General features: G+C 42.4%; 1 protein-coding gene across 8 annotated transcripts in view; it reads left to right on the top strand.

Annotated features, from left to right (window-relative positions):
- The window catches only part of zbtb16a (zinc finger and BTB domain containing 16a), a 291,732-nt gene that overhangs the window by 180,716 nt on the left and 92,417 nt on the right, over positions 1 to 18,599 (top strand). The gene's annotated exons all lie outside the window — the stretch shown is intronic.

Raw genomic sequence — 18,599 nt, 5'->3', positions numbered from 1 at the left:
GTAGCTTGGAATTTATATGTAGCACATGTGGAAACTTAGAGTGAAAGGCGAAGTTTGAAATACAAACAGAAAATGCGCATTAGATATAAGGAAAAAGACTTGCATTTATATAGTGCCTTTTACGACCAGTTAATGGAGTACTTTTGAAGCGTAGTCACTGTTGTAATGTAAGAAACGCAGCAGCCAATTTGCGCACAGCAAGCTCCCACAAACAGCAATGTGAAAATGACCAGATAATCTGTTTTTGTGATGTCGATTGAGGGATAACGATTGACCAGGACATTGTGGGTAACAGCTGTGCTCTTCGAAATAATGCCATAGGATCTTTCTATCCACCTACCTGAGTGGGCAGACGGGACCTTGGTTTAATATATCATCTGAAAGATGGCACCTCCCAACAGTGCAGCATTCCATCAGTCCGGGATTGGAGCATCAGCCTAGATTTTGTCCTCATACCTTTTGGAGTACGACTTAAACCCAAAAACTACTGACAGAGACAAAAGTACTACCCACCGAGTCACAGCTGACTCTGTTCATATTATGTATGAGTTCTGTGAAATGTCCCATTCCAAATGTTAATGCGTCTTGCAGGGTGAGAGGAATTTCCACTGTGTATTATATGTAGCAAAATCTTATAAACCTATTAACAAATATACAGCACCAGGCACAGAGCAAGCTGCAACCACCCCCCTCCCCTTCCCTTTCCTATTCAGATGTTCGTTGACCTGCCTTGTATTTTCACATTTTCTGTGTGGAAAAATAATTTTTATGTCTGTTCCAAGACAGGAAACCTTATTCTATGTTTTGAAGACTAATGTCCGTGCACACACACACAAATACTCGTGTCAAAGGGTTAGTGGGAAGTAGTGTAAATTTGTTCCAACCCATTTGACCTTTTAACTCTCTGACTAGTGGTTTTGTGAGTTGCTGCTCTATACATATATCCTCTAAGTAAATGCTGACCTGATAGAACTTGAAAGGAATGCTTAGAGGTAGTGGGATCCACATTTGAAGCCGGTGCTCAGAAGTTAGAATTAATTGAATTCTGTAAGTTACATTGTCAAAAGCAGGTTTCATGCTTCTGTTCTTCACATGAACCATTCCATTAGATGATGCTTGTTGAGCAAACTTAGAAACATAGGAACCTAGGAACAGGAGTGGACCATTGAACCCCTCAAGCCTTTCTGACTTCAGAACAAAAGCGGGCTAAGGTTCATGACATTATCAATGGAATATCACACTTAATGTGGGGTGGGGATCTACATGAACTTGACAAGTTAAACGTTTCATCTTTTGGTATGTTTGGAAAGGATCGATATGGTGCCTCCCATTTAGGGAGGAGATGGTGCAAAGCTCTTAATGTAAACATGCTGAGGATGTCGGGAGCGGGAAGTGCACGCGGACGGACAGGGCTGGTGCTCAGGAGGGGGAAAAAGCGCCCTTTTTCGGAAGGACATCTAGGCCTTGGAGAGGGTGCAGAGGATATTGACGAGAATGGTACTAGGGATGAGGGACTTCAGTTATGTTGAGAAGCTGGGGTTGCTCTTCTTAGAGCAGAGAAGGTTAAGAGGAGATTTGATAGAGGCGTTCAAAATTATCAATGATTTTGTTAGAATAGTTGAGGAGAAACTGTTTCCAATGGTGGTAGGGTCGGTAGCCAGAGGACACAGATTTAGGGGGATTGGCAAAAGAAGCCAAGACAACATGATTTTTTTTTTTACGCAGCTGGTTGCTGAGACCTGAAAGTGTGGCGGAAGCAGGATCAGCAATAATGTTCAAAGTAGAATTGGATGAATCCTTGAAGGGGAAAAAAATTACGGGGCAATGGGGACAGAGTGGGGAGTGGCACCAATTGGATAGTTCTTCCAAAGAGCTCACATAGTTGTGGTGGGCTGAATGGCCTCCTGTATCATTCCATGATTCTATAAACGAGTTGCAAGTTGGGGCACTGACCAGTGTGTTATTAAAATAGAGAGAGACTAGGAAGGTTGCAACTGGGGGTTCGGGGGTGGGGTAGGTGGTGAAGAGAGAGAAGGGTTGGAGATGAGAGCCAAGAGAATGATTACCAATCAGATAGATATTAGTGCTTATCCTTTATCCCAAATCTAGAATCCTGGTTCAGTAAGCACGGGCTCATTCCTTCAGTCCTGGCACTATTGCTGTTTTTCTTCAGCCAATCAATCATGTAGCTTATTTCAGTTTCAAAACAATTTAAGATTCAACAAATTAGTAAATTTGTAACAAACACAGAAAGGTTCATCGAATAAAGAAATGAGTGCCAGCAAGGCTAATTTGCTCATGAGTCATGCTTTCCATTTTGATTAAATTTTACCATGGATGTCATTCAGCTGATCTGATAACACATTAAGGATGTGCACAGATGGCATATCGCATGCATATTGTATTTAGTGCATTCTTGCATCTCTCTAAACGTGTTTTTATTTAAATTATTTTTGAAAATCCGATTCTTTCCAGTCCAGTTGAACAGCGCACTGAATCTTCAACGTTCTCGGTGAGTCTTGTGTAATGGAAGCTCATTAATAAAATGGTCTGTTCTCTTGTGTAATAGAGGCTGATTAATAATACGGTCAGAGTCTGTGTGGAGCTGGTTTTACTGCTGTTGTGTTCAGTGATTGATCGGAATGACACTCTAGTGCAGGTATTGGAGTGTGGTAAACTCATGCATAACCTGATGCTGTCATTTAAATATTATTGGAGTGCACATTGTCTTGGGTATTTCTCATGCAAGAGGCTGTTGCATCATAGAAATTAGTTTCAAAAAAAGTCGGGCTGATCTAATCAAATATTTAAAGGAGCAGGAGCTGCATGCGGAAGTACCTGATTTACAAATATACTTCCCTTTCACATGTAACTTATGGTGAAGAAAAGAAATCTCCCGTATCACTGCATGACAACTTCGAAGGAGACTGGATGGTCAGAGAGCCAACCAAATGGGAGTTCTTGTTGACTCAGTCAGTGCTTCAAACAGTTTGAATTAGGTATCTCTCCTTGTCTAGATGCCACTGTGGAATGGTCAGTCATGTGTTTTGTACCAGTCAGCAGTACTCTGGCTAGACACTCATTTCCAGCAATGAGTTGGCATCTAGGAGCAAGAATGATGCCAATTCATGTTGTTCCAATGCAGGTATTTCCTGCCTGATCATGGATGACATGAGCTGTGCATATTTTTGTGTGAGAGGGTGGGGTGCAGTCTGAGTAAATCCATTTTTTCGAATTGGAGTTGTTTGTTTTTCTTTGCTAAACTACGTGGGTGAGACTTGAAAAGGAAGTGGATTGTGTTGGAACAGCCTTTTCATTCGAAAGCATTGCTGAGAATCGGAAGTGAATACAGAGAAATCTGGGACAGCACGACTGAAGTGATCAGAGAGAGTGTCACCCAAGATACTGCATCTAGAGTTGCCTTTTTAAATGGGGAAAATCAGGTAAATGGCCAAGGGCCATAGCCTGAGACCAACCCCCCCCCCCCCCCCCCCCTTTAACAATGTCGCAGAGTGGAAGTCAGACAAAAAAGGAAATATTGGTTGCATGATGTCAAGCTTGGGTTTTAAGACCATGTAGGGAGAATGGAATATGGAGGGAGGTTCAGAGTTGTACAGTTTTGAGCTGTAGCAGGGCATTTAAGTGCATTTTCTTTTAGTTAGACATGCCCTTGCATATTTAGGTTTCTTAATTTTTTTTTGGCATCGCAAATTGCTGGAAGTGCAAGTTGCTAACTTAGCAGCGAGGGGAAATAGGGCATCTGAGCAGTCAGGGCAAGCAACTCTATATCTCCTGAACCAATCAGATTGATGGATTGTGAAATTTACTGGGCAAGGACTGAGAAGGAATTGTAAATTAGAGTGGATGATGTCAATGGCAGTTATCATTGCTGAATCCCCCACTTTCAACATCCTGGGGGTTAGCATTGACCAGAAACTGAACTGGACCAGTCATATAAATACTGTAGCTACAAGAGTAGGTCATAGCCTGGGAATTCCACACTGTGTAACTCTCTCCTGACTCCCCAAAGCCTGTCCATCGTTTACAAGGCACAAGTCAGGAGTGTGATGGAATACTCTCCACTTGCCTGGATGGGTGCAGCTCTAACGACATTCATGAAGCTCAACATCATCCAGGACAAAGCAACCCGCTTGATTGGCACCCCATCCACCACCTCAAATTCACTTCCACCACCACTGACGCACAGTGGCAGCATTGTGTACCATCTACAAGATGTACTGCAGCAACTCGCCAAGGCTCCTTCGGCACTTTCCAGAGTCCCCAACCTCTACCACTAAGAAGAGCAAGGGCAGCAGATGCATGGGAATGCCGTCACCTGCAAGCTCCCCTTCAAGTCACTCACCATTCTGACTGGAGCTAAATCACGGTTCCTTCACTGTTGCTAGGTCAAAATCCTGAAACTCCCTCCCTAACAGCACAGTGGGTGTACCTACGCCATGTGGACTGCAGCGATTCAAGAAAGTGGCTCACCACCACCATCTCGAGGGCAATTCGGGATGGGCAATAAACACTGGCCTTGCCAGCGTTGTTCACATTACAAGAATGAATAAAGGAAAGGAGAAGCGCCCAGGAAACAGCTGGCCACCAAGGCGGCCCGGAAAAGCGCCCCATCTACGGGCGGAGTGAAGCAACCTCATCGCTACAGGCCGGGTACAGTTGCTCTCCGAGAAATCCGCCGATACCAGAAGTCTACCGATTTGCTTATCCGTAAGCTATTGGCGACCACGCTCTGGAAGTGGTTCAAGAGTTCACCTACCTAGGCTCAACTATCACCAGTAACCTGTCTCTAGATGCAGAAATCAACAAGCGCATGGGTAAGGCTTCCACTGCTATGTTCAGACTGGCCAAGAGGGTGTGGGAAAATGGCGCACTGACACGGAACACAAAAGTCCGAGTGTATCAGGCCTGTGTCCTCAGTACCTTGCTCTACGGCAGCGAGGCCTGGACAACGTATGCCAGCCAAGAGCGACGTCTCAATTCATTCCATCTTCGCTGCCTTCGGAGAATACTTGGCATCAGGTGGCAGGACTATATCTCCAACACAGAAGTCCTTGAAGCGGCCAACATCCCCAGCTTATACACACTACTGAGTCAGCGGCGCTTGAGATGGCTTGGCCATGTGAGCCGCATGGAAGATGGCAGGATCCCCAAAGACACATTGTACAGCGAGCTCGCCACTGGTATCAGACCCACCGGCCGTCCATGTCTCCGTTATAAAGACGTCTGCAAACGCGACATGAAATCGTGTGACATTGATCACAAGTCGTGGGAGTCAGTTGCCAGCATTCGCCAGAGCTGGCGGGCAGCCATAAAGACAGGGCTAAATTGTGGCGAGTCGAAGAGACTTAGTAGTTGGCAGGAAAAAAGACAGAGGCGCAAGGGGAGAGCCAACTGTGCAACAGCCCCAACAAACAAATTTCTCTGCAGCACCTGTGGAAGAGCCTGTCACTCCAGAATTGGCCTTTATAGTCACTCCAGGCGCTGCTTCACAAACCACTGACCACCTCCAGGCGCGTATCCATTGTCTCTCGAGATAAGGAGGCCCAAAAGAAGCTACCCTTCCAGCCTCTGGTGATGGAAATTGCCCAGGACTTCAAAACTGACCTGAGGTTTCAGAGCGCTGCAATTGGAGCTTTGCAGGAAGCCAGTGAGGCCTATTTGGTTGGTCTGTTTGAGGACACCAACCTGTGTGCTATCCATGCCAAAAGAGTGACCATTATGCCCAAAGACATCCAGCTGGCACGACGGATCAGAGGGGAGCGTGCTTAAAACTTTCCATTTAATGACATTTTCTCCAGACTATTTTGAAGTGACACACAAACTATTTCTAAAACATTATTGGACTGCAAACTTGGCTTCTTGTGCAGGCTGGGCCTGAAGATGCCTTCAGGGGATGCAAGGTTGAAGGAGGTCGCTGAGATAGGATTGAAGGAGGCAATGGAGGGATTTAAAAGTGAGCATGAGAATTGTGGTCAGCTCACTGGGACTAATCAGTACAAGTCAGCTTTCCTGATCGATATATGCAGGGCAACCCATTATGTTTCTATGTGGAGAATTTCACAGGTGATTAACTTATACCCACAGAAGCAGTGAATCAATACAATAGAAACAAGAAAGTTATGGAGTGAGAAGGGTTAGAAGGTAGAGTTGGGAGAAGGATCAACAACCAGGCAATGACGATTACCTTGGCTGACAAGCTTTTTAAAAGAATTATTACTGGGATTTGTTAGTATTTATAGAATGGTGATAATTAATGTTTTATATGTTGCTTTCCATTTTGTCATTGGAAAACCAGATGATTGAAAAGACTAAAATGTGATTGAGGTTTATTCCAAAAAGTTTGAAATTGGCCAATATTTGCTTTACAAACAAAAGTAAATACAATTTTATCATTTGACTACTGAATCCATAATATCTCCTGGATAACTCATTACTCATTTCAGGGCTACTGATAACTCAAACTGCTACTTTTGATGTGAAATGGGATGCAATTAAAAATGAAAAATCTTTGACTTATCTCTCCCGTTGGCTGGCTGCTGTGAGTACTGACAATCTAAGGAATTGGACCAGACACTTTTGGAGAAGATGTTTCCACAGCACCAGAATTTTCACCCTCAAAATTGAGGAGTACACTTTGTCCAACTTAAAAAGAAAGACAGACATACATTTCCATAGTGCTTTTCACAACCTCAGAATGTCCCAAAGTGTGTTACAGCCAATGAAGTACCTTTGAAGTTTGTCACTGTTGTGGGAAACGGGGGAGATGATATGCGCACAGCAAGCTCCCAGAAACAGAAATATGATCATGACCAGATAATCTGTTTTTGTGAAGTTGATTGAGGGATAAATATTTGCCAGGGCCAGCCCCCTCCATGCTCGAGTATGTAGAGAAGTGTTTTAATAATGTCACTGTCATAAAACATGCATTAATTGTTTTATTTACTTAAAAGATCAGTTGGCCTCCTTTTATCAGTCAAAGGACTCCCTTTTCTTATTTGAATTAATAGCAGTTACCTTTAATGGGAAACAAATAGAATCATTCGATTAAGTAGCCACATTGAATATTATTAACTTCTAGGTTTTACCAGTATCATTATTCCGTGTCCTTCTTCATTCTGCTGTCAATAAATAGATCTAATCCATAATACTTTATATCTGAAAACTAGACTTGAAAGGAAGTAACCACAGTGTTAGGTTTGATCCCAAGAGATTGAAAGCAGGAACCTGAAACAGTGCTAGAGTTTTATTCCGCTCCAATACAAATCCTGGTTGTGAAACAGAAAATGAAAGCTGGTTGAATTTGCAAGCCAAAGACTGAGCATTTTAAAAATTAATTGAGTCTATACATTCACTTCAAAGGGTAATTGGCCCATAATGGACTTTCTTGTACAATGTGTTCTTATATATTGTACTTAATTTGGCAATTCTGTTGCGCTTTGTATCACTAGTTAAATGTTCTTTCCTTAAGTAAACTGGCATATTTTAATATAAAATAAAAATGAGAAATGCTGGAAATACTCAGCAGGTCTGGCAGCATCTGTGGAGAGAGAAGCAGAGTTAATGTTTCAGGTCAGTGACCCTTCATCAGAACTGGCAAATGTTAGAAATGTAATGGGTTTTAAGAAAATAAAGTGGGCAGGGCCTCACCCCCGCTTTATTTGCTTAAAACCTATGACATTTCTAACATTTGCCAGTTCTGATGAAGGGTCACTGACCTGAAACGTTAACTCTGCTTCTCTCTCCACAGATGCTGCCAGATCTGCTGAGTATTTCCAGCATTTCTTGTTTCTATTTCAGATTTCCAGCATCTGCAGTATTTTGCTTTTATTGGCATGTTTTAATACCCGCTATTTTGAAGAGAAGTTTGTAGTCACACATGCGTTGAGCAAACTACTAAACATCGTGTCAATTTTAATCCTCCTGCATGTACCTCTGATAAGGGTAAATCTGGAATGTAAGGGATTTCCGTTCGACTAATGAGAGAGAAGATTGTTCTATAAAATCCCTAAATTATAACTAATATTATGGCATAAAATGACTTCCAATGGAATCAGATCTGTAATAGTTTGTGTGATGCCAATCTTGCCACTGTTAGCAGAGACAACTGTGTGTGCCTAATGATGTGTGTTGTGAACTTGAAAGACAGAATTAAAATGCTGTTTCCTGCAAAACTTTCCATCATAGCTGGAGAGTTGTTCTGTAAACCTGTAAGTGGAAAATTGCATTGTTGGCTTGTCCGGGTGCTGCCTTTGGCGAGGAAATTTTTTGTTGTTGACAGCAACATGGCCATTTCTAAAGGAGCTCGGGAAAACCATCTCGCCAAGTGATACTCTGTCTGAGTGTGTCAGTTGTGGCTCATTTGGTGACAGTATTGCCTCTGAGGGGGAAGGTTGTGGGTTTGAGACCCAGTCCAGAGACTTCAGCACATAATCTTGCCTGCCACTCCAGTGCAGTATTGAGGGAGTGCTACACTGTTGGACTTTCCATCTTTTGGGGAGATGTTAAAATGAGACCGTGCCTGCCCTCTCGGTGACTGTAAAAAAAAAAAATGTTAAATCTCGGTGCCATTTTGAAGAGGTGCAGGAGAGTTCTCCCCAGCATTCTGGCCGCTATTTATTCCTCGCCCATCATTAAAATACATTATCTTGGTCATTATCACTTTGCTGTTTGTGGGAGCTTGCTGTGTGTGGATTGGCTGCTGCATTTCCTACATTACAACAATGACTATACTACAAAAAAGTACTTCATTGACTGAAAAGCATTTTCAGACATCACTGTGATGTGCGGAGGACGTGAAAGGTGTTATAGAAATGCAAATCTTTTTCTTTTCTGCTCTGAAGGCAGCAATGCCATCTGAAAAAGGGAGAGAGGCCAATGACTTTGATCCTGCCATCAGTGACTCTTCTCTACTCTAAAGGGGGCCATTGAACCCTGCTGGGTAATGTAACTATAGTTAGAGACTCTAAAGTACCTTGTTAAACTGAGACAGTTAAGCGATGAACAATCTTACTCTGCACTTCAATCATCTGTTCTGTCCTCCGTTTGAAATACACCAACATCAATACAGTGGAACATCCATGTTCCAATTTGTCATCTCCCTGACTTTTCAGAAAGTCAAAAGGCTTTGTGTGAGTGTTACGACCAGGTGAGAAAGGTGTCTAGGGATCCCTCAGCCTTCACCTGGTCTTACTGTAACAGGATTTAATATTAAACACAGTGTTTTTAGCTCCCCCTTGGTGAATCCTTGTTCACCGCTTTCCAATTATAAGGCCAAAGAAACTAGCACAAACAGGCTTTCTTAGGTTTAAAGAAGAAAAGTTGAAATTTATTAATTGAGTTCCGAAGAAGGGTCAGTGACCCGAAACGTTAACTCTGCTTCTCTCTCCACAGGTGCTGCCAGACCTGCTGAGTGGTTCCAGCATTTCTTGTTTATATTTCAGATTTCCAGCATCTGCAGTATTTTGCTTTTATTGAAATTTATTAAGCATGAACTTAAACTCTAATTTGGTTGACGCCTACGGATACACGATGCACCCATGCTAGCATGCATACGTGAAACACATGCAAATAGAGACAGAAAAGAGGAAAAGAAAAATAAAGTAAAAAGTTTGAGGCAATATCTGAAGAGTTTTTATCATGGTTCTTTGAGCTCACTGTAGAGTCCTTGACTGTAGGTAGATCTTGCTTTTCGTTGGGGCCCAGTATTCTTCTTAAACCTTGTTCGCTGTAGGAGACATCTCTCTCTTGGGGTTCATGTGTCTTTAGTGGATTTAGAGGCTTGTGAGAAAGAGATGGGAGCAGACAGGAGAGAGATCTTAGTCCAGGAGCCAACAGCTTTCTGCCCAAACTGATTGTACAAATTCAAAAAACTCAAGTTGACTAGCTGGTTTGACCATGTCTGTTTGTGCATTCGGTCATCTTGGCAGTCAACCTGGACTGCGAGCTCCCCCACCTTCAACGTCTGGTGATCAAAAGTTCATTGTGGGTTGGATGTCGGGGAATGGCTGCTCTGTCCTTCCAAACCCGATCGATTAATATGCAAATATCTTTTCCAGCCATGGCTGATCTGTTTAACAAGACCTCCCCCTCATTCCAGTGACAGTTTAAAATCAATGTTCACGACAAAATTAATGTGCCTCATTCCTGGCAGGTGGGGGGCCTAGCATGACAGCGAGACATGAGATTCCATAATGTTTTACTGTTTTTTTTTTTTTATTCCTGGTGACTAAAACCACAAAATCGTTTTTATTTGTATTAAATCTTAGTATTCTGTTAATCTGTATTATACATAAGCCTTACCTTCTGAAAGATGAGCTCCAAAACTGGCATTCAACCCAATAGAACACTGGAAGTGCCATATCCATGAACTGTTCTGCAGTTGTGCCCACAGTCATGGAGTTTGGCACAGGGAACAGATAATCCTGCCACCATACCAATGGGTGGCATTAATACAGTGTACTTTTAATGCAGAGTAACATTCGCACCATGTGAGTGCTGGGCAATGACAATCTCCAACAAGAGAGAATCTAACCATCTCCCCATGACATTTAATGGCATTACCATCACTGAATCCCGCACTTTCACCATCCTGGAGGTTACCAATGAACAGAAACTGAACTGGAGCAGCCACATAAATACTGTAGCTATAAGAGCAGTTCAGAGACTGCAAATTCTGCAGCATGTAACCCATCTCTTGACTCCCCAAAGCCTGTCCAACATCTACAAGGCACGTCAGGAGTGTGATGGAATACTCTCCACTTGCCTGGATGGGTGTAGTTCCAACAACAGTCAGGAAGCTTGTGCCACCCAGGCCAAAGCAACCCTCTTGATTGGCACCCCATCCACCACCTTAAACATTCACTCTCTCCAGCATTAGTGCACAGTGGCAGCAGTGTGTACCATATACAAGATGCAGTGCAGCAACTCACCACCCCTTCTTCAAGAGTACCTTCCAAACCCACAACCTCTACCATCTCAAAGGACAGGGGCAGCAGACTCATGGGAACACCACCATCTGCAAGTTCCCCTCCAAGCCACACATCATCTGACTTGGAAATATATCATTGTCCCTTCACTGTTGCTGGGTCAAAATCCTGGAACTCCCTCCATAACAGCAATTAGGGATGGGCAAAAAATGCTGGCCTTGCCAGCGACACCCACATTTCATGAAACGAGTTTTAAAAAAGATGGTTGAATGAAGTGCCATGAGGGAGGTGGCACTGAGGATGCAGCTAATTGATGTGTATCAACTTGAGTGCATTGTGCTTATCAAAGTGGAAGTATTCAAGTGTTGGGATGCACAGCACTTCCATTTCAGCTTCCTAATACTAGCATTCCCAGCACAGTTTTAGTTTTCCTGCAGTGTAAAGCTCTCTCTACTGTAGCAATCCTAACCTTAGTAAGTACTCCTTGCTGTACCAACGAGATATAAAATCAGAGCATCATAGATTGGTCATAAGAAAAAGGCCATTTAACTCATCAGGACCATCTGACTCTTTGCAAGAGCAATTTAGTTAGTCCCACTCCCCTGCCCTTTCCCCATAGCCCTGCAGATGTTTTCCCTTCAGCTGCTTAACCAATTCCCTTTTGAAAGCCACTATTGAATCTGACTCCACCACGCTCTCGGGCAGTGCATTCCCAATTGTAACCACTCGCTGCATAAAAAGAAATTTTCTTCAAGTTGCCTCTGGTTCTTTTGCCAATCACTTGAAATCTCTGTCCTCTGGTTCTCGACCGTTCCACCAATGTGAAGGATACGTCCCACAATTATGTCCCTCAATATGTCCCACACCCTAAAGTCTCTCCGGGTGAGATTGCCAGTTTAGCACTAAATTGGGAGCTATTTTGTGATGTGGCCCATTTGTTCTGAATTCTGGAATGGCTTGGAACTGATTAAATTAATTTTCCGCAGGGCCCTTGGTGCTGTGGGTAAACAGTGTTCAAATGATGTCTGCTCCCCTTTGCTCCTTTGTCTCATTTGTATTTAACTCAAAACCCTTGCCAATTCCCAAGTTTGGCTTTCTTCACACGAATGGATTCCAAACTGGCATGCCCACTACCAGTGAAAAAATCTATTGGAAAACTTTCTTTTATTTTCATCTAAGTGTTTAAATAAAATTAATTGGATCTGTTAGTCATAAACCTGTCAGCCTATTTTAGATTATATGTAGACTGCCAAACATTGAGAAAAACAACCAATTGCATTTAGAAGTGGAACTTCTTTCAGCTAAGGGTCTCTTGATTGTCTGCTGCCTTATTTGGTCAAGTCACACTGGCATTTTGGAGAAGAAGCCACAGATACGATTGCATAGAACTACAAGGAATACACAGCACAGGATCAGGCCATTCGGCCCAACAGATCATGCTGGCGTTCATGCTCCATCCCAAGTCTTGCATCATCGAACCCTATCATTATATCCTTCCATTCCTTTCTCCGTGTGTTTATTCAGCTTCCCCTAAAATACATCAATGCTATTCACTTCAACTACTCCATGTGGTAGCAAGTTCCACGTTCTAACGACTCGGAGTAAAGAAGTTTCTCCTGAATTCTTTATGGATTTATTCGTGACTATCTTATAGTTATGGCCCCATTTTTGGTCTAGAGGAAAAAAACTCCAGTCTGTTCGATTTTTCTTGATAGATATAACCTCTTGATTCTGGTATCGTTCCTGTAAATCTTTTTCGTGTTTTCTCCAGAGCCTCTAGCTTTTTCCTTCTTCTCCAGAACAGGCCTATGTGAAGGAGTACGACTCATAACATGAGCCACCACCAAGGCTGAAGCGAGTAGGCAAGGTTACAAGTTTTCTCCAGGTGTAGTTAACAGGCAATGCTGAGCTTCGGCATTAGAAACTTGAAGGTGTCGAGAGAAAGGGAAGGCTGAGGGAGACGAGGAAAATCCAGGACTTTGAGGAAGAGACTGCATGATAAAGCTTGATTTCAACACAGTGAAGAGAACAATGTGTTGGAATGTGTATTTGGAGCTTGGGAGGAACAAGGCAAAAACTTTTAAAGAATCAATAACCATAGCGCAGTTGAAAAGTCAAGAAAGAAGCAGAGAAATGTAAGGAAGATTTGGTAGAGGTACTCAAAATCATGTAAATGAGAATTTTTATCCATTGCCATAAGTTGCCAGAGAACAGATTTCAGATAATCAGCAAATGAACCAGTGGTGAAATGAGAAACATTTTGACATAGCAAGTGATGATCTGGAATGCACTACCTGAAAAGGCAGTGGAAGCAGATTAAATAGTAACTATCAAAAGGCAATTGGATAAATACTTGAAGGGGAAAATTGCAAGGCTGGGGGGCGGGGGGGGTGGAAGAGTAGGGGAGTGGGACTAATTGGATAGGTCTTTCAAAGAACTGGCACCAGCACAGTTGGCCAAATGATCTCCTCCTGCATTTATTGTGGAAAATAAAAGCTCATGGGGTAGGGGGCAACATATTGGTATGGATAGAAGATTGGATAGCTAACGGGAAACAGTAGGCATAAATGTGTCATTTTCTGGTTGTCGAGATATAACGAGTAGTGTGCCACAGGGATCCGTGCTGGAGCCTCAGCTTTTTACAATTTATATAAATGACTTGGATGAAGAGACTGAAGGTATGGTAACTAAATTTGCTGATGTCACAAAGATGGGTAGGAAAGTAAGTTGTGAAGAGGACGTAAGGAGGCTACAAAGGGATATAGATAAGTTAAGTGGGCAGAGATCTGGCAAATGGAGTATAATGTGGGAAAGTGTGACATTGTCCCTTTTGGCAGGAAGAATATAAAAGAAGCATTTTATCTAAACGGTGAGACTGCAGAGCTCGGAGATGCAGAGGGATCTGGGTGTCCTAGTGCATGATTTGTAAAAGATTAGTATGCAGGTACAGCACGTAATTTGGAAAGCTAATAGAATGTTATCGTTTATTGCAAGGGGAATTGAATACAAAAGTAGGAAGGTTGTGTCAGTTATACAGGGCATTGGTGACACCACATCTGGAGCACTGTGTACAGTACTGGTCTCCTTATTTAAGGAAGGATGTGAATGCGTTGGAGGCAGTTCAGAGAACGTTGACTAGACTAATACCTGGAAAGGGCAAGGTTGTCTTATGAGGAAAGGTTGGACAGGCTAGGCTTGTATCCACTGGAGTTTAGAAGAGTAAGAGGTGACTTGATTGAAACATATAAGATCCTGAGGGGTCTTGACAGGGTGGTTGCGGAAAGGATGTTTCCTCTTGTGGAAGAATCTAGAACTTGGGGCCACTGCTTAAAAATAAGGGGTCACCTATTTAGACCGAGATGAGGAGAAATCTTTTCTCTGAGGGTTGAGAGTCTTTGGAACACTCTTCCTCAAAAGGCAGTGGAAACAGAGTCTTTGAATATTTTTAAGGCAGAGGCCGATAGGTTCTTGATAAGCGAGGGTGGAAGGTTATTGGAGATAGACAGGAATGTGGAGTTGAGGTTACAATCAGATCAGCCATATCTTGTCGAATGGCACAGCAGGCTCGAGGGGCCGAGTGGCCTACTCTTGCTCCTAATTCGGATGTTCATATGAATCATTTCTTGGTTCTACAAAAGGCTGAAAGCTGAGCACATGAGTAGGATGGCCATCAAGGGAATATTATGAAAGCAAAACATTGCAGATGCCAGAAATCTGAAATGAAAACAGAAAATGGTGGAAATACTCAATATGAAACTCTGTTTTTCTATCCACAGATGCTGCCAGACCTGCTGAGTATTTCCAGCATTTTCTGCTATATTAGAAAAGGGAATATTGTGTTTTTTTTGAGGTGGTGGGGTTTGTATTCTAAAGGACCTGTTCTTTTGATGGATAAGAAATTAAATAGGTAGAGATTAAAAATTAGACAATGAAACCAAGGGTTGAAGGCAACCACTATTAGCACCACCTACCCTTTAATCCATGGGACTAAATATTCAAGACAGGTTGTGTTTTAACTGAATTAGCACATTTAAATAAATGTGTTAAATAAATGTAATTCCTTTATTCAAAAAGGGAGGATGACAGAAAGCAGGAAACTACAGGCCAGTTAGCTTAACATATGTCTTGGGGGAAAATGTTCGAAGCTCATATTAAAGACATTGTAGCAGGACACTTCGAAAAATTTAAGGTAATCAGGCAGAGTCAACATGGTTTTGTTGAAGGGAAATCCTGATAACCAATTTATTGGAGATCTTTGAGTTAGTTACATGTGCCATGGATGAAGGGGAACCGGTAGATGTATTGTACTTAGATTTCCAGAAGGCATTTGATAAAGTGCCACATCAAAGGTTATTGCAGAAAATAAAAGCTCATGGTGTAGGGGATAACATATTTGGCATGGATCGAAGATTGGCTAGCTAACAGGAAACAGAGTAGGCATGAATGGGTCCTTTTCTGGTTGGCAAGATGTAACGAATGGTATGCCACAGGGATCAGTACTGGGGCCTCAACTTTTTACAATTTACATAAATGACTTAGATGAAGGGCCTGAAGGTATGGTTGCTAAATTTGCTGATGAAACAAAGATAGGTGGGAAAGTAGGTTGTGAAGAGGACATGAGGCTACAAAAGGTTATAGATAGGTGATGTGAGTGGGCAAAATTCTGGCAGTTGGTGCATAATGTGGGAAAAAGTGAAGTTGTCCATTCTGGCAGGAAGAATAACAAAGAAGCATATTATCTAAATGGTGAGAGATTGTAGAGCTCTGAGATACAGAGGGATCTGGGTGTCCTAGTGCATGAATCGCAAAAGGTTAGTATGCAGGTACAGCAGGTAAATAGGAAAGCTAATAGAATGTTATCATTTATCGCGAGGGAAATTGAATACAAAAGTTGGGAGGTTATTCTTCAGCTTTACAGGGCATTAGTGAGACCACATCTGGAGTACTGTGTACAGTACTGGTCACCTTATTTAAGGAAGGATGTCAATGTGTTGGAAGCAATTCAAAGAAGGTTTACTAGACTGATACCTCGAATGGGCGGGTGATCTTATGAGGAAAGATTGGACAGGCTCGGCTTGTATCCGCTGGAATTTAAAAGACTAAGAGGCGACTTGATTGAAGCATATAAGATCCTGAGGGGTCTTGAGAGGGTGGATTTTGGAAAGGATGTTTTTCCTTGTGGGAGAATCTAGAAGTAGGGGTCACTGTTTAAAAATAAGGGGTCACCCATTTAAGACAGATGAGGAGAAATTTTTTCTCTGAGGGTCATGAGTCTTTGGAACTCTTTCTGAAAAGGCAGTGGAAGCAGAGTCTTTGAATATTCTTAAGGCAGATTTAGATAGATTCTTGATAAGTAAGGGGGTGAAAGGTTATTGGGGGTAGGTGGTGATGTGGAAAAATCAGTTCCGCCATGAACTTATTGAATGGTGGAGCAGCCTCAAAGGGCCAAGTGGCCGACTCCTGCTCCTAATTCGTATGTACGTATTCAATTTGGCAAAAGAATTAAAGGCATCATCCTTTTGATGACGCACATGCTATTTTGCCAGCTGGAGGCAAATTTCAAAAATTGATCAGCCATTTAATACAACATTGGTACTGTTTAAGGTGGTTTGGGGGGGGGGGGCGCGTGGGGGAGGGGAAATAAATGCATAAAGGTTGCACCCCTCATGCCCCCTGCTCTTTCTCCACCAACCTCCTTTGCTGTTTATAGACAAGGTAACTATTGGGATTGTGGTGCATTGGAAAATATAATCCTTGACTGAATCAGCCAGTGCGAGTTATTTAGACTTTCCAGTAGTTGTTGGTGAGCAGGAAACTTGGCTGTTATATTGTACTTGCTCCACCCTCCGCAACCCAACCCCAGGCTAAGGGGCAATGAGGCTTATTGTGGCCACCTGAGATCAGCTGGTGCAGTAAAAGAAAGAAACAAAGAGCTTACCTTTCTATAGTGCCTTTCGTGACATCAGAATGTCCCAAAGCGCTTTACGTGCGATTTAAGTACTTTTGAAGTGTAATTAGAGTCATAATATAGGCAATGCGACAGGCAAGTTGTGCACAGCAAGCTCCTACAAACAGCAATTAGATTACCTGGTTTAGTGATATACTTTGAGGGATCATTTTATGTCCACCTCAGTTTAATGTCTCATCTTTGTTCCCTCAGCACTGTGCTGGAAGTGACTGGCTAGATTTTATGCTCCAGTCTCTGCAATGGGACCTGAACCCACAACCTTCTGAGGCAAGAGTGCTACTACTGAGCTATAGTTGACACCAGTACAGATTGTGTAGTGCGTTTTCTTAGGAAGGCAAAGAGAAAACAATGCAGTTTTACTTTTCTGTTTTAATTTTAGTACCATACCAAAATGGTGGCTCCTGGATTTAATCTCTGATGAAGGGAAAGGTTTATTGGACTAAATGACCTTTCCTGTCTTAAACATCCCACATAAAATGCAGTTGAGACACATGAACGCTGAATTTTACACTGTACTCTAACGGGGTTTGTTTTGATATGGTCTCACCTAGTTACCTCTGGTGACTATTTTCTATCACACTGCTACTCTAGTACTTTGTAGACTCGTTTTCACTGAAAGATTTGCCTTGCTGATCAGATAAGCAGTTTCCTGTTTTGCTCATCATCGCCACAGTCGGGCTTAGAAACAAAGCCTTATTCACGTTCGAATTCTTTTGATGATCACATCTACAGACACCACACCTTTTCAATATTAACATTTGTCAATGTGCTTTTAGAATCCTGTAGCGCTTAATTTTAATCATGCACTCACTCTTACATTTTTGCTGCTCACCTGAAAACAGATGAAGCTACTTTTTGGGCTGACGTTTTGTTTAAATATATAGCCTATTCATGCTATTTCGGGCCTAATCCCAAGAGGGTGGGCAGTTGACCTGGAACTAGGTCTCAGCTGACACTGTTTTTCGTTAGTAAAGAGCATTAACCATTGACCTGCTAGGGCCTGTGCTGATGCTTCCTGTCTGTGGATGAAGGGCTGGTTCAGCTTACGTAAGAATTGCATAGATTTGGATGGAATTTACTGCACAGAAACGGGACATTTGGCTCAATTGGTCTGTGCTGGTGTTTATGCTCCACACGAGTCACCTTACTTTACCTTATCTTGCCCTGTCAGAATGTCCTTCTATTCCTTTCTCCATCATTTACCTATCGAACTTCCCCTTAAATGCATCCCTGCTATTCACCTCAACCACTCCCTGTGAAAGCAAGTTCTAACGACTCTCTGGGAGAAGTTTCTCTTGAATTCCTTATTGGATTTATTAGTAACTATCTTATGTTTATTGCCCCTAATTTTGTACTCTGAACCTTTTCATTGTTCAAAGTTCTTTGGATACAGTTTTTTCTAATTTTTAAAAAAACAATATTTGCACGGACTCTTTCAAGCACACAGCGATCAAAGGATATGTGACCATCTCTGTGTTCCAACACATTTGAGTTACCTTTTGGTTAATCCCTGCTTAGTTTTCACCCCCTCACCCTCCCATTCCAAGTGGTTTGCCTCTACATGATAATGGTATCTGTGTCAGGGATTGAGCGCTTGCTGATTGGGAGATAGAGAACATGAATTTCTCCTCACTGTGCTGTGACGAGGCCCAGTATTCAGGGCTTTAAGGTGAAAAATTTTTATT

This window comes from Heterodontus francisci, chromosome 22 (assembly GCF_036365525.1).
Source record: "Heterodontus francisci isolate sHetFra1 chromosome 22, sHetFra1.hap1, whole genome shotgun sequence".
In the NCBI taxonomy this organism is placed as follows: domain Eukaryota; kingdom Metazoa; phylum Chordata; class Chondrichthyes; order Heterodontiformes; family Heterodontidae; genus Heterodontus; species Heterodontus francisci.
Note: the sequence above shows the minus strand (reverse complement) of the source record. Positions and strands in the feature narration are given on the sequence as shown.